The following is a 20,855-nucleotide window of genomic DNA, read 5'->3' on the forward strand; positions in this document are numbered from 1 at the left end:
TGATATCCGTAAAAAATTATGGATAGCACTCGAACACCACAACAACACAAATGGATGGAGGTATATATAGACAGGATATATACAGCTGAATTCATTATTAACCAATACAGAGGGGGTCTTACGTAAAGTAAAGAACATGACGTGAAAGCCTGTTACTTGGGCCACGTTTTGAAGAGCGGACCATCCATCATCGATGGAACACTAAAGTATTGAATGTGTTAGGAATTATTTAAATGCATTTTTTGGAGACATTGAGCAAGCACACTTCAGACTTTCCAATTACACATCCTCCTGTGGAGCAGGGAAAGCAATTACCCACTTCTGTTCTAAAAAGAGGAGAAACCTCAGCACATTGGAGGCTTTGTACTGCAGGTGCTCACAATGTACTACTATAGCTAAAAGCATTTTGCAAGCTCCTCTGATATCAGCCATTATCCAGCAAAGAAGGAGTTATAGGGCCAGAGGACAGACATTTTGCATATTGATGCTCAAACCCAGCATTCTAATTTACTGCGTACTGTTCCAAGCAGCACTAATTTTAACAACTCCACTTCAATTTATCTTGCAACAAAATCAATACACCGAACTCTCCCTTGTGCTTGTCTTAAAAATTGCTCTTGGCCGTGATCAGAATGAATTGAGCAATTGTAACATCATGTGCCATTTAACCCCCTGCTTACCAGGTAATTAACCATACTGCAGATCGATGCAAAGTCACTTCTCTGGTCTCACTTAATATATAATATTAACATATATAATTCTCTCTGCCACTGAAGTTGTTTGTTTTTTTTAAGTTGAATGTGCTACAGCTTTTTACCCTTAACCACTTCCCAACATGCGCCGTATATGTACAGTGGCGCGGGAGCTGCGTTCCAAAAATGCCTGAAAATGGGACCAATAAAAACGACAACTTGTCTCGCAAAAAAAAAGTTGTCAGATTACTCTGCTGGCCGATATATGGAAAAATGATAGCTAAGTAAAAAGCGTCTTTTAGTGTGTGACAGCTATCAAACATAAAAAACCTGGTAAATCTGGTATCACACCGACGTGAAAAATAAAGTCATCTAATCACTTATAAGGCACAAGGAACTTCTTCACCTGCTGTTGATTTGTTCATTCTGCCTCCCAACGATTGCAGTTTGTTTAAATTCACATTTATCCTGCGCTCTGCACTGAGCGCTTATGCTGGGGTTTTCATATACAGTACATGTGACTGAGACGCAACCCCCAATGGAATATTCCATATAATGAAGCAGATTGAGGCACTGAGGATATGCCTATGATCTGGTGGTGTCCATCTTTTTAGGCGAGCATAAAAGCACGGTTGACCACAGTTTTGTGCACTTCTGAAAAAGAAGGACATCACTGAAGAGAGGCCAGACGGAGTCCAGAGTAACTATGCTTCATCATAGTGAATGATAGATTTAATCTGTCACATGTTTCGGAGATTTAGATGGAAACCCCAAAGAAAGTTTTCAGTGTAGATCACCGGATAATTGTGATCCTCAATGTTATTAAAAATGTTCCCAATAAAAGCTTCAGCTTAATCCACAAAAAAAGTACTTAGGTTCGTCATCTGTCAGTGGAAATATAGGGTGCTCAGTTTTTCATGTATCTTTACTAAAGCCTGTATCTCCTAATACCTTCCAGGGACGTGTTGTGCCACCTCCGCAGCCTGTGGTGATAGATGGGCAAGAACAATTTGTGGTGGAGGAAATTATTGATTCCAGGATTCGCAGGAATCGGCTCCAATATCTTATAAGATGGCAGGGATATCCCCTGAGGAAGACTCTTGGGAACCTGTGGAAAACATCAATACCCAACAGAAGATCTCTCGTTTTCATCAAAGATTCCCTGAGAAACCAGGTCCAGGATCGTCCTGAGGCCGTTTCTAAGGAGGGAGTAATGTCAGGACTCTGAACATTTTGATTACCTTTTGTGCATTACTGCCCTTTTCCAAGATGGCGTCTTTGGTCTCATGTGCACTGTGTCTTCCTGCTATATAACTCCATCCCAGCCTTTAGTCTGTGCTAGAGTATTCTGCCTTGCATCCAGCTCCTGATTACTCCCTGGCTTTGCAACTGCACCTGCACCTGCTCCTGTGAACCTGTGTGGAGATCCTGCTACTCAGCTCCGAGTTTCTGCTGCATACATCGGTTTCCAGTAATCCTCCATCTGGCTGCTTGTGTTTGTTTCCATCTGCATTTGCTGGACATGTAAGCTGTTGCTGCTCTGCTTAAACCTGAGACTTTTACCCAGGCCTCCCTGGTTGTGCTAAGATATTATTTGAACTGCCGTATAAGCATATCTTTCTGTGTTTGGACTACCAAGGACTTATTTGTGTCAAGTATCCTCAAGAATAATTGTGCTTCATTGACTTTCTGTGTGATTGCATTTTCCTCTGAAGTTTCCTATAGACTGCTAAGCTGCATTTAATATTTACTCCAAGTGTGATGGACTTGAGTATCTCTCTGCACCTGTTTGAATCACCGTATGATAATATAGACTTTACCACTTATAAAACTGTGCCCTGTAGTTGTCTTGTTCCATGCAAAGAGTCTCCTGAGTTATCCCTTATAATCATTACACACTGGGGATTCCAAGACTTGGTGTCTAGTGACACCTTGGTATCTACTGCTTTAGTTCTCCATTCCCTGGTGTGTACTAGTTTAGTTCTCCATCCCAAGCTGTTTAGTTATCCAACCCCTGTTGTCTATTTGTTTAGTTTTCCATGCTCTTGTGTTAATTTGTTTAGTTCTGCAATCATAGCTGTTTATTTCTCCAACCCCTGTTGTCTATTAGTTTAGTTATCCATCATATTGTGTGTAGTGGTTTAGTTCTACAACCCTAGCTGTTTAGTAGTTTAGTCATCAATATTAAGGAGTGTAGTGGTTTATTTCTCCATCCCCAAGCACCTTGCAAGCCTTGGGGATTGCAAGACTTGCAAGCCACTTCCCTGACTGCCCCCACAGCCACCAGAGTCACCCAGTGCCCAGTCACCAAGATGTAACACCCCTGTCCATGCTTGCTTGTCCAGGTGTCATGGTTGAAATGCACCCTGGCAGGCATAGAATTTTTCAGGGAACGGGTAATGTTGTCTGTGACTTGTTGCTGTAGCGCAGGCACATCTTTCTTAGAGAAGTAATGGTGACTGAGCAACTGGTAGTGGGAGACTGCGACAGCCATGAGCTTTTGGAGGCTGTCTATATCCACAAGACAGAAAGGCTGCATTTCTGTGGTCAACAGATTGGAGTGGCCATGCAATAATAGCAGAGATCACAGGCCATGAGTCATACAGAAACAAGCTCTGTGATCTTTGTAGTGAAAAGCTCTCAGCTGGTCCCTATCATCCAGACAATGACATGATTGGGTGACAAGTCATCCAAGGAGGCAGCAGGCTGTTCACAATAATTAGTTCTTAGAAAAGTAATAGTGAGCGTACGGCTTATCCACGTCCAGATTATAACACATGGAATATGTGTATATCTCACCGTATGATTACTCTACGCTTCTTGCTGCTAACAACAATCCTGTTTTTAGCACCATAAATAAATACAGGCCGATTGGCTCCATTCTTCTTTTGAGGTTCACACCATGAGGGTGTTCCATCCCTTCTCTCTCAGAGTAGTAGTCATATACCGGCCCCCAGGCTCACCCACCCACTTCCTTGACTACTTTTATGCATTGTTGCCACAGTTCATGTCCTCAGAATGGACAACCATTATCCTGGGAGACTTCAACAGCCCCACCTCCCCAACTGCATCCCAGCTTCTATCTCTAACCAATTCTTTTGGCCTCTCACAACTTTCAATTTCTGAGACTCACAAAGACAGTAGCACCCCTGATCTGGACTTTGTCCAACTCAGTTCAATCTCCTACCTAGATGACTCACCTCCTACCCTTTGTCCCCAATAAAATAAGGAGTATAACCACAACTTAGACATTTTTATTGCTTCTTAAAAACACATCTGCTTAAAGCGGCCTATCATGTTCCCTAATCAAAGTCCCATTTATACATATACTGTATATACAGTACAGACCAAAAGTTTGGACACACCTTCTCATTTAAAGATTTTTCTGTATTTTCATGACTATGAATATTGTAAATTCACACTGAAGGCATCAAAACTATGAATTAACACATGTGGAATTATATACTTAACAAAAAAGTGTGAAACAACTGTAAATATGTCTTATATTCTATGTTCTTCAAAGTAGCCATCTTTAGCTTTGATGACTGCTTTGCACACTCTTGGCATTCTCTTGAAAGTATATAATTCCACATGTGTTAATTCATAGTTTTGATGCCTTCAGTGTGAATTTACAATTTTCATAGTCATGAAAATACAGAAAAATCTTTAAATGAGAAGGTGTGTCCAAACGTTTGGTCTGTACTGTATATATATTTACATAGCTTATTCTCTACTTCTCTGAACATAATTCGCCATCAAACTCAATCGTACCCAAAAGGCTCATGTAGCCTTTATCTACCTCCCATTTCCTCAAGATGGTTGTACCATCATTGTAAATAAGCACCTGTAATTTTTGTCACCTCCACATCATTGAAGACTGTAATCTCTGAAGAACAGGGTCATCATTATTTTTGCTTTAATTGTTTGATTATCTTAAACTTGGTAACTTTTGACTGTTTTATATGAACTGCTGACATGTAAAGCTATGCGGAATGTGTTTGCGATATATAAATAAAGATTTTTACTATTATTAGTAGATTGAAGATGGTGAAGTTCAAGCTGTCAGCTTTGCCATGTGTAGGTGGAAAAAATCTTTTACGTGAGCACAACTGCAAAAAGGGGGGTTTGCTGCTGTGCTGACACAGGGTGGACTAGGGTGAACACGACAAGCTACTGGACTGTGAGAGAGGTGCAGGCGGAGATGTTACCATGGATTGAGAAAGATGGGATGTGCTTGGTATGTAAGGTCAGTCAAAGACAGCAGGCATGTACAATTCTGTATCAGCTGACAGGCTCTCAGTCACCCCAAATGTAGGGGTAAACAAGTGGAGGCTCTTTGGCCGGAGACCAAGCGGAGACACTTGCCACGTTGAGGGAGGAGGAAGAATCAGAAGATACAGTTTATGGGGTGGATGGTGGTTGGTGAGGCCAGCTAGTCTGCATTTTAGCACAGTGACATTCCCAGATTAAGGCATGTTGATTGCACATGTGCCAGTTCGTGTATGTAGTACTGAAATTATTTCATTTTTTTACTCTGCTAGGTCTTTTTCTAAAAAGTTGACAGCTAGCGTGATTTTTTTTATTTTACTGGTCTGAAAAAAAGACTCAAGATAGGCAACTTGAGAACCGCGAACGCTGCTGTCCACTGCCAGAGTTGGGGCTCAGGATGCATTGCTTGTTGTGGTTGCATAACTCTGTGTCTACGTAACCTCCTTGTCATCTTCCTCCTCCTCCTCTGCTGAAGTACTCAGCTGCATGCCTCTGGATTTACACCAAGTGTGATCTACTACCTCATCATCATCCTCTCTGTTCTCCCACTCCTCACTCTGAGAGTCACCCTCCTCCTCTTCCTGCCTTGACAGCACAGTACAGTCTGCATGCGCCTCAAGTATCTGAGTCTTGTCACAAATGGATCACCTTCACCCAATGAGGTAAACATCTGCTGAAGATGGTTTGGTTCATGCTTGGACCAAACTTCTTCCAGCCATGGGTCAATGTGAGAAAAAAATTGGCCATCAGTGCAGATGATTTCCTTCTCTTGACTCTGTGAATCTTTACAGTACACTTCCCATGCCCATGGCATACAATGTGTGAAGAGTAGTGTTGTGAGCGATACCTTCCGATATCGGAAAGTATCGGTATCGGAAAGTATCGGCCGATACCGTCAAAGTATCGGATCTAATCCGATACCCGATCCCAATGCAAGTCAAAGGGACGAAAATATCGGAATTAAAATAAACCCTTTCTTAACTTGTAGGTTCATTCTACATGAAGGAAAACAACTAAGAATAATGTAGGATGTATTGGGGGACGTGGCGGAGACATTAAAGGCACAGAGGTTTAGCCCAATCTAATAGAATAGCAGGATTTTGTTTTGTTTTTTATGACGTTCGGCGTTAGAAAGATTTTGACTATGTTAATTTTTTTTTTATTTTGTCAGATATTGATGTTTCACTACTTCCACGCCCTTCACCTTCTTTTTTACTTCTCCCACACTTTCTTCTTCTTTATCCTCATCATCAGCTTCTTTGACATCAACTTCTTCACCTTATTCATCTTCTTCTTCATCTTCTACCTATTATTTTTTTTGTTACATTGTTCATATTCTTTTTATTTTACTATTATCTTCTTCATATTCAACTTCTTCATCATATTCTTATTTGTGACAGGCATTCCCGTAGTTGTTATCTATAAAAGTTTGAAGATTACACCTTCCGTTCTGCCTGTCACAAAACAGTTACATTTGTCCGCGTTCAGTTTGGCCTGCAGCATCAGGCTTTATCCAGGGGCGCCACGAGGAGGAACGGACTCACCCCCATACACTGCTTAGTCTTCTTCTGCTTATAATTTAGATAATATCTTTTGCTCTGATATTTAGTCTTATGCTTAATGTTCTTCTGCTCTTTGTTCTGCAGCCTCTTGTTCTTCTGCTTCTCGGTCTTCCAGGTCGTCGTCGTCTCCAGGGTCGTTGTCTCCGGGGTCGTCGTCATCGGGGTGGTCTTCGGGGTCATCGTCTCCAGGGTCGTCGTCATCTCAGTGGTTGTCGTCTCTGGTGTCGTCGTCATCTTAGGGGTGGTCTTCCGGGTCGTCGTCTTTAGGGTCTTGAACTTGGAAATGTAGCAGAAGGTACAAGTAGGCTGAGAAAATGCCGAGAAACAGCTGATGGAACTGGGACTCGGATGGCTACCCGAAGGTCCAAGAGCCAATGGAACTACCGAGGACTAGCTGACGTTACTGGAACCCGGTTACTAAGCAGGAGGTACCCATGCTGAAAGCACTACCAAGGACCACCTGACGTTGGTGGAACTCAGATACCCAGAGGGAGGCACGTAAGCCAAAGGCTCTGCCCGGAACCAGCTGACGGTACTGGAACCAGGATGGGAAGCAGAAGGTACAAGAGCAAAAGACACTGCCGAGAACCAGCTGACGGTACTGGAACCCGGATGGGTAGCCGAAGGTCCAAGAGCCAATGGAACTACCGAGGACCAGCTGACGGTACTAGAACCCGGTTACTAAGCAGGAGGTACCTGTGCCTGAAAGCACTACCAAGGACCACCTGACGTTGGTGGAACTCGGATACCCAGAGGGAGGCACCTAAGCCAAAGGCTCTGCCCGGAACCAGCTGACGGTGCTGGAACCAGGATGGGGACCTATTCAAGCTTGTCTTCCTAGAGCCCCAACTAGCGGTGTTGGAGCAAAGGGTCAGCAGGTGGAGCAGAGTGTAGGCCGAAGCCTGCACTGGAGGCATTTGTAGGTCTGTTGTGTCTGCGTGGCTGTTGCAGGACACGATGCCGGCTACACAGCAGGGGAACAGCTGGCGGTGCTGAACCCCACTGACACATTGGCTGGTGTTTTTCTCTGTGCAGCTAGCAGTACCGGGCCCCAACTGGCGGTGTTAGAGCCCAGGGTCAGCAGGAGGAGAGGGAGCAGAGTGTAGGCTGAAGCCTGCACTGGCGGCAGCTTTGTGTCTGCGTGGCTGTTGCAGGACACGATGCCGGCTACACAGCAGGGGAACAGCTGGCGGTGCTGAACCCCACTGACAGAGTGGCGTGTGTTTTGCTCTGTGCAGCCAGCACTTCCGGACAGCAACTAGCGGTGTTGGAGCCCGGGCTCTGCAGGTGGAGCAGAGTGTAGGCCGAAGCCTAATTGAACTGATTTTAAAGGTAACCTTTAACCCCCCCTCAGGGGTTACAAACTACAAGAGACACAGCTTGGGCAGCAGTAATGCTGCACAAGTCAAAGGTTGCTCTTTTAATTTTGTTCCTTGCACAAGCTGAATGAAACACGTACAACATTTTGGCCCTTATAGAGTCAATCTGTCTTGGAGGCGGGAGTTCCCTTTGTAATGAGACGCAGCACAGCTGGCAAAAATACCAACTTGGTGCTTGGCGCGGCCTCCTGAGCATCGCATTTTGCTGTACAGGAGTCTGCGTTGTTGCGTTATCCCTTGGCCATGCACTGCCCGTCTTCTGACATCATTTCATGTTGGCTGGTGCGGTTCGCGATGCCCATGAATCCCAGCCCCACAGTGTCTTTACAGTGTTTCACACTGCGGAGCTGGGATTCATGGCCTGGCGCAGTACATATGTTCGCCTCTCGCTCCTGTCCTTACACCTGCTACAGACTGTGCGGCGCCAGCTGATCCCTTATCGCATGCCACGGCCATGAAGCCGCACAGTCTGAAGAAGGCGGAAGGAGCTGAGTGACAGCCTGGCGAAGATATGCACTGCTCATGCCCGTCAATCACACCCTCGCAGTCAAAATAAATAAGACACCGAAGGGCGTTGTGTCGGGCAGGGCGGCCGCAGAGGCGCAGCCAGCCAAACAATGTCGTCAGAAGAAGGGCTGTGCTACCAAGGAGGTTGTTGCGTGTCATTACAAAGGAAAGTCACACCTCAGGGACGTTTTAATGGTCTCAGGGGACACATTGTAGACGTGTTCCGTTCCACGTGTGCAAGGAGAATAAGTTTATGAGCCACCTTGCACACATGCAGCATTACTGCTGTACAAGGTGGCTGTAAAACATACAAACACCTGGGGGAGGGGGGACAGGTTCCCTTCAATTTCAGTTCTTGTGTCTGCGTGGCTGTTGCAGGACACGATGCCGGCTACACAGCAGGGGAACAGCTGGCGGTGCTGAACCCCACTGACACATTGGCTGGTGTTTTTCTCTGTGCAGCTAGCAGTACCGGGCCCCAACTGGCGGTGTTAGAGCCCAGGGTCAGCAGGAGGAGAGGGAGCAGAGTGTAGGCCAAAGCCTGCACTGGCGGCAGCTTTGTGTCTGCGTGGCTGTTGCAGGACACGATGCCGGCTACACAGCAGGGGAACAGCTGGCGGTGCTGAACCCCACTGACAGAGTGGCGTGTGTTTTGCTCTGTGCAGCCAGCACTTCCGGACAGCAACTAGCGGTGTTGGAGCCCGGGCTCTGCAGGTGGAGCAGAGTGTAGGCCGAAGCCTAATTGAACCGATTATAAAGGTAACCTTTAACCCCCCCTCAGGGGTTACAAACTACAAGAGCCACAGCTTGGGCAGCAGTAATGCTGCACAAGTCAAAGGTTGCTCTTTTAATTTTGTTCCTTGCACAAGCTGAATGAAACACGTACAACATTTTGGCCCTAATAGAGTCAATCTATCTTGGAGGCGGGAGTTCCCTTTGTAATGAGACGCAGCACAGCTGGCAAAAATACCAACTTGGTGCTTGGCGCGGCCTCCTGAGCATCGCATTTTGCTGTACAGGAGTCTGCGTTGTTGCGTTATCCCTTGGCCATACGCTGCCCGTCTTCTGACATCATTTCATGTCGGCTGGTGCGGTTCGCGATGCCCATGAATCCCAGCCCCGCAGTGTCTTTACAGTGTTTCACACTGCGGGGCTGGGATTCATGGCCTGGCGCAGTACATATGTTCGCCTCTCGCTCGTGTCCTTACACCTGCTACAGACTGTGCGGCGTCAGCTGATCCCTTATCGCATGCCACGGCCATGAAGCCGCACAGTCTGAAGAAGGCGGAAGGAGCTGAGTGACAGCCTGGCGAAGATATGCACTGCTCATGCCCATCAATCACACCCTCGCACTCAAAATAAATAAGACACCGAGGGGCGTTGTGTCGGGCAGGGCGGCCGCAGAGGCGCAGCCAGCCAAACAATGTTGTCAGAAGAAGGGCTGTGCTACCAAGGGGGTTGTTGCGTGTCATTACAAAGGAAAGTCACACCTCAGGGACGTTTTAATGGTCTCAGGGGACACATTGTAAACGTGTTCCGTTCCACGTGTGCAAGGAGAATAAGTTCATGAGCCACCTTGCACACATGCAGCATTACTGCTGTACAAGGTGGCTGTAAAACATACAAACACCTGGGGGAGGGGGACAGGTTCCCTTCAATTTCAGTTCTTGTTTCTGCGTGGCTGTTGCAGGACACGTTGCCGGCTACACAGCAGGGGAACAGCTGGCGGTGCTGAACCCCACTGACATATTGGCTGGTGTTTTTCTCTGTGCAGCTAGCAGTACCGGGCCCCAACTGGCGGTGTTAGAGCCCAGGGTCAGCAGGAGGAGAGGGAGCAGAGTGTAGGCCGAAGCCTGCACTGGCGGCAGCTTTGTGTCTGCGTGGCTGTTGCAGGACACGATGCCGGCTACACAGCAGGGGTACAGCTGGCGTTGCTGAACCCCACTGACACATTGGCTGGTGTTTTTCTCTGTGCAGCTAGCACATCTGGGCGCCAACTGGCGGTGTTAGAGCCCAGGGTCAGCAGGAGGAGCATAGTGTAGGCCGAATCCTGCACTGGAGCAAGTTGAAAGGGAACCCTTAAACCCCCCCCAGAGGTTTGTAGCTGAAAGAGCCATATTGTACAGCACTAATGCTGGAAAAGGTAAACTTAGCTCTTTTAATTATGGTCCTTGCAAAAGCTGAACTTGACACTTATGAAATGTGTCCCCTCACACCGTTAAACCGTCCGGTCGGAGGGACTTTCCTTTGTCATGTGACGCAGCACAGCTGTCATTCTTACCCCCTTGGCGCCGTGCGCCGCCTCCTCAGCGTTGTTTGAATCTGTCCCGGAGCCTGCGCTGTTATGTTAGCCCTTGTCCATGCACACATTTTGCGCTGACCATCTTCTGACATCAATTGGTGTCAGGCTGGCTGCGCCTGTGCGGCTGCGCTGGCCAAGATCCCGCCTCGCTGTGTCATCTAATGTAATCACTCTGCGGACCTGTGATCCATGGGCATGCGCAGTGCATATCCTTGCCTCTCACTCCCCTCCTTCCAGCTTCTTCAGACTGTGCGGCGTCATGGCCGTGGCATGCTATTAGGGATCAGCTGACGGCGCACAGTCTGAAGAAGGCTGAGGGAGATGAGAGAGAGGCGGAGGTTAAGATATGCACTGCGCATGTCCATGGATCACAGGCCCGCAGTGGGATTAAATCAGAAGACACTACGAGGCGGGATCTCGTCCAGCGCGGCCGCACAGGCGCAGCCAGCCTGACACCAAATGATGTCAGAAGATGGGCAGCGCAAAATGTGTGCATGGACAAGGGCTAACATAACAGCGCAGGATCCGGGACAGATTCAAACAACGCTGAGGAGGCGGCGCACGGCGCCAAGGGGGTAAGAATGACATCTGTGCTGCATCACATGACAAAGGAAAGTCCCTCCGACCGTACGGTTTAACGGTGTGAGGGGACACATTTCATAAGTGTCAAGTTCAGCGTGTGCAAGGTGCACCACAAAAAGAGCCAATTTTTCCTTTTGCATCATTATTACTGCTGCACAAGGTGGCTCTTTCAGTAACAAACGCCTTGGGGGGGGGACAGGTTCCCTTAAATTTAAGTTGTTGTGCCTGCGTGGCGGTCGCATGACACGTTGCCGTATACACAGCAGGGGAGCAGCAGGCATTACTGAACCCCACTAACACATTGGCGAGGTGTTTGGCTCTGTGCGGACAGCACTTCTGGACAACAACTAGCGGTGTTGGAGCCCAGGGACAGCAGGAGGAGGAGGTGGAGGAGATAGGAGGGATTGCCACACACACAGCTGGGGAACAGCTGACGTTACTGAACCCCAATAACAGAGGAGTGACTGTTGACTGTGCGTACAGCACTACCAGGCAACAACTAGCGGTGTTGGAGCCCAGGGACAGCAGGAGGAGGAGGTGGAGGAGATAGGAGGGATTGCCACACACACAGCTGGGGAACAGCTGACGTTACTGAACCCCAATAACAGAGGAGCGACTGTTGACTGTGCGTACAGCACTACCAGGCAACAACTAGCGGTGTTGGAGCCCAGGGACAGCAGGAGGAGGAGGTGGAGGAGATAGGAGGGATTGCCACACACACAGCTGGGGAACAGCTGACGTTACTGAACCCCAATAACAGAGGAGCGACTGTTGACTGTGCGTACAGCACTACCAGGCAACAACTAGCGGTGTTGGAGCCCAGGGACAGCAGGAGGAGGAGGTGGAGGAGATAGGAGGGATTGCCACACACACAGATGGGGAACAGCTGATGTTACTGAACCCCAATAACAGAGGAGCGACTGTTGACTGTGCGTACAGCACTACCAGGCAACAACTAGCGGTGTTGTAGCCCAGGGACAGCAGGAGGAGGAGGTGGAGGAGATAGGAGGGATTGCCACACACACAGCTGGGGAACAGCTGACGTTACTGAACCCCAATAACAGAGGAGCGACTGTTGACTGTGCGTACAGCACTACCAGGCAACAACTAGCGGTGTTGGAGCCCAGGGACAGCAGGAGGAGGAGGTGGAGGAGATAGGAGGGATTGCCACACACACAGATGGGGAACAGCTGACGTTACTGAACCCCAATAACAGAGGAGCGACTGTTGACTGTGCGTACAGCACTACCAGGCAACAACTAGCGGTGTTGGAGCCCAGGGACAGCAGGAGGAGGAGGTGGAGGAGATAGGAGGGATTGCCACACACACAGCTGGGGAACAGCTGACGTTACTGAACCCCAATAACAGAGGAGCGACTGTTGACTGTGCGTACAGCACTACCAGGCAACAACTAGCGGTGTTGGAGCCCAGGGACAGCAGGAGGAGGAGGTGGAGGAGATAGGAGGGATTGCCACACACACAGCTGGGGAACAGCTGACGTTACTGAACCCCAATAACAGAGGAGCGACTGTTGACTGTGCGTACAGCACTACCAGGCAACAACTAGCAGTGTTGGAGCCCAGAGACAGCAGGAGGAGGAGGTGGAGAAGATAGGAGAGATTGCCACACACACAGCTGGGGAACAGCTGACATTACTGAACCCCAATAACAGAGGAGCGACTGTTGACTGTGCGTACAGCACTACCAGGCATCAACTAGCGGTGTTGGAGCCCAGGGACAGCAGGAGGAGGAGGTGGAGGAGATAGGAGGGATTGCCACACACACAGCTGGGGAACAGCTGACGTTACTGAACCCCAATAACAGAGGAGCGACTGTTGACTGTGCATACAGCACTACCAGGCAACATCTAGCGGTGTTGGAGCCCAGGGACAGCAGGAGGAGGAGGTGGAGGAGATAGGAGGGATTGCCACACACACAGATGGGGAACAGCTGATGTTACTGAACCCCAATAACAGAGGAGCGACTGTTGACTGTGCGTACAGCACTACCAGGCAACAACTAGCGGTGTTGTAGCCCAGGGACAGCAGGAGGAGGAGGTGGAGGAGATACGAGGGATTGCCACACACACAGCTGGGGAACAGCTGACGTTACTGAACCCCAATAACAGAGGAGCGACTGTTGACTGTGCGTACAGCACTACCAGGCAACAACTAGCAGTGTTGGAGCCCAGGGACAGCAGGAGGAGGAGGTGGAGGAGATATGAGGGATTGCCACACACACAGCTGGGGAACAGCTGACGTTACTGAACCCCAATAACAGAGGAGCGACTGTTGACTGTGCGTACAGCACTACCAGGCAACAACTAGCGGTGTTGGAGCCCAGGGACAGCAGGAGGAGGAGGTGGAGGAGATAGGAGGGATTGCCACACACACAGCTGGGGAACAGCTGACGTTACTGAACCCCAATAACAGAGGAGTGACTGTTGACTGTGCGTACAGCACTACCAGGCAACAACTAGCGGTGTTGGAGCCCAGGGACAGCAGGAGGAGGAGGTGGAGGAGATAGGAGGGATTGCCACACACACAGCTGGGGAACAGCTGACGTTACTGAACCCCAATAACAGAGGAGCGACTGTTGACTGTGCGTACAGCACTACCAGGCAACAACTAGCGGTGTTGGAGCCCAGGGACAGCAGGAGGAGGAGGTGGAGGAGATAGGAGGGATTGCCACACACACAGCTGGGGAACAGCTGACGTTACTGAACACCAATAACAGAGGAGCGACTGTTGACTGTGCGTACAGCACTACCAGGCAACAACTAGCGGTGTTGGAGCCCAGGGACAGCAGGAGGAGCAGAGGAACACAGTGTAGGCCGAAGCCTGATTGGAGAAAGTCGAAAGGGAAACTTTAACCCCCCCAAGGCGTTTGTAGCTGAAAGAGCCAGCTTGTGCAGCACAAAGGATGCAAAAGGAAAAGGTGGCTCTTTTCATTATGCTCCTTGCAAACACAGAACTAAACACTTATAAAATGCGTCCCCTGATACCGTGAGACCGTCCCGGAGGTGGGACTTTCCTTTGTAATATGACGCAGCACAGCTGTCATTCCTACCCCCTTGGTGCCGTGCCCCGGCTCCTCAGCGTTGTTTGATTCCGTCCTGGAGCCTGCGCTGTTATGTTATCCCTTGGCCAGGCACACTTAGCGCTGCCCATCTTCTGACATCTTTTGGTATCAGGCTGGCTGCGCCTGTGCGGCCACGCTGGCCGAGAGCCCGCCTCGCAGTGTCGTCTAATGTAATCCCACCGCGGGCCTGGGATCCGTGGCCATGCGCAGTGCATATCCTCGCCTCTCACTCCCCTCCCTACGGCTTCTTCAGACTGTGCGGCGTCACGGCCGTGGCATGCTATTAGGGATCAGCTGACGGCGCACAGTCTGAAGAAGGCGTAGGGAGATGAGTGAGAGGCGGAGGTTCAGATATGCACTGCGCATGTCCATGGATCTCAGGCCCCCAGTGGGATTAAATCAGAAGACACTGCGAGGCGGGCTCTCGGCCAGCGCGGCCGCACAGGCGCAGTCAGCCTGACACCAAATGATGTCAGAAGAGGGGCAGCGCTAAGTGTGCCTGGCCAAGGGATAACATAACAGCGCAGGCTCCAGGACGAAATCAAACAACGCTAAGGAGCCGGGGCACGGCGCCAAGGGGGTAGGAATGACAGCTGTGCTGCGTCATATTATGAAGGAAAGTCCCACCTCCGGGACGGTTTTACGGTATCAGTGGACACATTTTATAAGTGTTAAGTTCTGCGTGTGCAAGGAGCTAAACAAAAATAGCTACCTTTTCCTTGTGCAGCATTACTGCTGCACAAGGTGGCTCTTTCAGTAACAAACACCTTGGGGGGGGGACAGGTTCCCTTACATTTCAGTTGGTGTGTCAGCGTGGCGGTCGCAGGACACATTGCCGGCTACACAGCTGGGGATCAGCTGACGTTACTGAAACCCAAGAACACTGGGTCTTATGTTTTGACTGTGCAGACGGCACTTCTGAGCCTCAACTGGCGGTGTTGGAGCCCAGGAATTAAAGTTCAGGTGGTAGAAAGATGAACACAACAGGAGACCTGGATACTGTAGACAGTCACCTAATTATTTAATCAGGAAGAGGAGTGGCAAATTCCTGCGAGATCCAGGCCTTGTTCATTTTCAGGAAAGTAAGCCGGTCAACGTTATCCGAGGATAGTCGCATGCGACGGTCAGTTAGTACACCACCTGCAGCACTAAAGACGCGTTCCAATAATACACTAGCCGCAGGGCAAGCCAGCACCTCCAATGCATACTGGCTTAGCTCTGGCCATGTATCCAGCTTTGAGACCCAAAACTTGAAAGGGGAAGAGCCGTCTGGGAGTACAGCAAGAGGGCAAGACATGTAGTCTGTCACCATCTGATGGAACCGTTGCCTCCTGCTGACTGGAGCCATCTGTGATGGTGTAGACTTTTGTGGCGGGCACAAAAAACTGTGCCACAGTTGGGCCATACTGGTCTTGCCTTGGGCAGAGGCACTGCTTCTGCTCCCTCTTTGTGCAGAGCCTCCTCCACTGCCTGGACGCACTGAGCTGCTTTGTAATGCACTAGCAGCACTTCTCTCAGTTGGAATGGAGAAGATGATGGAATTCACCAGTGTGTCTTGGTACTCCCGCATTTTTCGCTCCCGGTTCAACGGTGTGATGAGGCTTTCTACGTTGTCCCGGTAGCGAGGATCGAGGAGGGTGAACACCCAATAATCAGACATGTTGAGAATGTGGGCGATGCGGCGGTCGTTTCTCAGGCACTGCAGCATGTAATCCACCATGTGCTGCAGACTGCCAACTGGCCAAGAAACGCTGTCCCCTGCTGGAGGCGTGATGTCTGCCCGCTCGTCATCACCCCACCCTCGCTGTACACACTGACTACTGGACAATTGTGTAACTCCCTCCTCTGGACGGATGTCTTCCTCCTCCATTGACTCCTCCTCATCCTCCTCACAAAGTGTCCCCTGCCTACGCGTTTGTGAGGAACCACGTAGCGCTGACTGTCCAGAAGATGATGGAAATGGTGAATCCTCATCCTCCACCTCTTCCACAACATCATCCCTTAGCGCTTGCAGTGATTTTTCAAGCAGGCAGATAAGGGGGACAGTCATGCTGACTAGTGCATCATCTGCACTCGCCATCCGCGTGGAATAATCGAAGGGACGCAAAACCTGGCAGACGTCCTTCATAGTGGCCCACTCTGTGGTTGTGAAGTCTGAACGGCGCGGAGTGCGACTTCTTTGCGCCTGATGCAGCTGGTACTCCATTACAGCTTGCTGCTGCACACACAACCGCTCCAACATATGTAACGTGGAATTCCACCTGGTAGGTAGGTCACATATGATGCGATGTTCCGGCAGGCGGTGTCGGCGCTGCAGAGCCGCAATGCGCGATTTTGCCGTGCTGGAACGCCGCAAGTGAGCACACTCTAGGCGGACCTTGTGCAGCAGTGCATCAAGATCCGGATAGTCCCTCAAAAAACTCTGCACAACCAAATTGAGCACATGTGCCAGACATGGGATGTGAGTGAGGTTGCCGAGGCCCAGAGCTGCCACCAGATTTCGGCCATTATCACACACTACCATGCCTGGCTGGAGATTCGCTGGCACAAACCACACATCGCTCTCCTCCTTGATGGCATTCCAGAGCTCCTGCGCTGTGTGGCTTCGATTCCCCAAAGAAATTAATTTCAAGACGGCCTGTTGACGTTTGGCCACGGCTGTGCTCATGTCGGTCGTAACAGGTAAACGTTCATCACGGGTCCATGTGGAGGTGGACTGTGACGGCTCCTGCAGCGATGATTCTGAGGAACTGGTGTAAGAGGAGGAGTCAATGCGTACAGAATGGATTCCTGCAATCCTTGGAGTGGGCAGGACACGTCCTGCGCCACTCGCACGATCTGTACCCGGCTCATCGACATTAACCCAATGGACAGTGAGGGAAAGGTATCGCCCCTGTCCATGTTGACTGGTCCACGCATCGGTGGTGAGGTGGACCTTGCTATTGACGGCGTTCAGTAGCGTGTGTTTTATGTGTCCCTCCACATGCTTATGCAGGGCAGGGACAGCTTGCCTGCTGAAGTAAAAGCGGCTGGGCACATTGTACTGTGGGACTGCCAATGACATCAAGTCACGGAAGCTGTCAGTCTCCACCAGCCTGAATGACAGCATTTCCAGTGACAGAAGTTTGGCAATGCCTGCAGTCAGAGCCTGTGCTCATGGGTGGTTTGACGAGAAAGGCCGCCTTTTCTCCCATGCCTGTACTACCGATGGCTGTAGACTGGGCTGGGAGTGTGTGGATGACTGGGAAAGTGGTGCTGCGGGTGGAATTACAGTGGGTCTCTGGACAACAGGGCCAGAGGTTCTTCCACGGCGATCCTGGGAGGAAGCCGAACCAGCTGCGTGTGAGCTGGAGGAAGAGGCAACACGAGCTGAAGAAGTGGTAGCTGCCGCTGTTGGTTGGCAAAGCTCTTCAGTGTGTTTTTCTAACACCACCGCGTGCCTGTTGCGCACATGTTTCCACATGTTGGAGGTATTGAGGTTGCTGACATTTTTCCCTCTTTTGACTTTGTGATGACACACCTTGCATTTGACATAGCAAATGTCATCTGCAACTGTGTCAAAAATGGGCCAGACACTGCAAGTGTTGGGAGCGCCCTTTTTGGCTTTTGGAACAGACATGCTCCTAACGGGTGCCAAAGTGGAGGCTACAAGCTGCGCAGTCTTCCCCCTCCCTCTACCTCTTTGGCCCGTTCTAGGAATCTCTTCCTCGGAGCTGCTCCCACCACCTTCCTGTCCCTCACGCCACGATGGGTCAAGGACCTCATCATCTACACTACCCTCTGCCACCAACTGCTCCTCCTGGGTAGTCTCAGCAGCAGAGCACGCACCAGAAAGTGGCACCTGAGTGTCATCATCAGCGGATGCGGCCTGCGATGTGGTGACCGGAGGCACTGGCCCACCCGCCTCTTCAGACTCAGAGAGAAAAAGCTGTTGGGCATCACTGCACCCTGCCTCTTCTTCCATTTCTCCAATGCTGCTTGGCTGGCCCCCTGTTTCCAAGCCAAGAGATTCAGAGAACAGAAGTAGAGACGGCTCCTGTCCTGGGCTCTCTATCTGCCTGGCCAATTTGGCAGGTGGTGAAGAGACAGATGGCTGCTCTCCAGTGCTCTGTGTCTGTGAGGATGTGGCACTAATTGAAGTCGATGCGTTAGCTGCCATCCATCCGACAACGGCTTCAATTTGGTCTTCACGCAGCAGCGGTGTACGGCGCTCTGCGACAAAGCTGCGCATGAAAGACTGTTCCCTGGTGAAACTGGGTGCTGAGGAGTCACCGGTGCCCGCAGCAGGCACAGAATCCCCACGTCCTCTCCCTGCTCCGCGCCCACGCCCACGTGCCTTACTCCTTGCCTTCTTCATCTTGGTTGACTGATAAAGATAAGCAGAAAAGTACTAACGGCTTTGTGTGCTTATTCCTGAACAGCTCCGAGTCCTAACAGGTATAGGAAACACTAATTTTCTAAAGCGTGGACTAGACTTTAATAAGTGCTAATGTGGCCTACAGAAATGTAAAGTGGTGTGTTTGGTGAACTTTATTATTTATTTATTTTTTGGGGGCTGAACTGACAACAGAGAGAGCTGCAGTCACACGGAGACCATGCAGACGGCCGTAAACGGTGCTGCAAGGCCCAAAAAACCTCCTCTACTTTATCCTATGTAGTGTTTTTCCACAAGTTAGCTGGATACGGGTGGAAAGACACTAATAGGAATTTTTTGAAAAAATGTGCAGCAGCCTGCACTACTTAAAACAAAAGGAAAATTGATTTGACGGTATGACGCAGTGAAGAACCCTGAGCTGGATACAACCAGGCTATGGCTGCTCACAGACTACAGGGCGATCTGCAGTCACACGGAGACCGTGCAGACAGCCGTAAACGGCGCTGCAAGGCCCAAAAAACCTCCTCTACTTTATCCTATGTAGTGTTTTTCCACAAGTTAGCTGGATACGGGTGGAAAGACGCTAATAGGAATTTTTTTAAAAAATGTGCAGCAGCCTGCCCTACTTAAAACAAAAGGAAAATTGATTTTACGGTATGACGCAGTGAACAACCCTGAGCTGGATACAACCAGGCTATGGCTGCTCACAGACTACAGGGCGAGCTGCAGTCACACGGAGACCGTGCAGACAGCCGTAAACGGCGCTGCAAGGCCCAAAAAAACTCCTCTACTTTATCCTATGTAGTGTTTTTCCACAAGTTAGCCGGATACGGGTGGAAAGTCACTAATAGGAATTATTAGAAAAAATGAGCAGCAGACTACACTACTTGAAAAAAAAAGAAAAAAGAACAGTATGAGGCAATAAACCACCCTCCCTGAACTGAATACAACCAGCTATGGATGGCCTATGGCTGCACACAGACTAGAGAGTGGGCTGCACTCACACACACACACACACAGACCTTGCAGATCGCTGTGAAAACAGCGCTGCAAGGCAAAAGCAAGGTGATTAGTAGGTGAACACAGCGGTTGCTAAATTAGCCTTGGAAAAGCACAAAGAAGCAAATCGCTATCTCTAAACTGGCCCTCAGTCAGCAAACAGCGTCCTGTCACTAACTGAATTCACAGCAGAGTGAGCGACAAATGGCGCCAGCGACTTTTAAACTGCATCATGACATCATTTCAGCAGCCAATCACAGCCTTGCCAGTAGTTTCATGCCCTCTATGCTGAACAGGATGTGCCCACACTTGGAATCATTCTCATTGGCTGATTTCGTGCAAATTTGTGCAGTTTGAATCCTGGGAACTTCCGATTCCGGTATCCGATACACGGCAAGTATCGGAACTCGGTATCGGAATTCCGATACCGCTAAGTATCGGCCGATACCCGATACTTGCGGTATCGGAATGCTCAACACTAGTGAAGAGATCTGCAGACTACTGGAACAACATGTCCATTTTTAACTGTTCTCCCACCTCTTCTCTTGCTCCCTCTTTGACCACTTGCAATCTGGCTTCAAACCGCACCATTCCACTTAAACTGCCCTGACTAAAGTCACCAATGACCTACTAACAGCCAAATGAAAGCAACGCAAGTTTTTCCTTATCCTTCTCCTGGACCTGGCATCCTTCTTTGACACAGTGGACCATTTTCTTTTACTACAGGCTTTCTGATCTGTTGACATTACAGTCTTGGCCCTTTGCTGGATCTCCTCGTACCTAACAGCAGGACATTCACTGTTTCCCACTCACACCCCATCTCCTAATCTCACTCCGTATGTGTTGGTGTCCACCAAGGTTCAGTTGTAGGACTGGGACCTATTCTTAGAGGGAGCACGCGTGGTCTCCCTCCCTATTAAAGGGACCACCCGCATAAACCTACTGTATTTCCAGCCTATAGCTGGGCAACTGTGACGCTAGTCACTTCTCACTGGTCAGGGAGTCCAAGGTCAGAAGCCAGGAAGGTACGTCATAAACAGAAGGAAGAGACAAAAGCGTAGTCAGGTAACGTTCCAAGGTCAGAAGCTAGGAGGGGGCATCATAAAC

This window comes from Ranitomeya variabilis, chromosome 1 (genome assembly GCF_051348905.1).
Source record: "Ranitomeya variabilis isolate aRanVar5 chromosome 1, aRanVar5.hap1, whole genome shotgun sequence".
NCBI lineage: Eukaryota > Metazoa > Chordata > Amphibia > Anura > Dendrobatidae > Ranitomeya > Ranitomeya variabilis.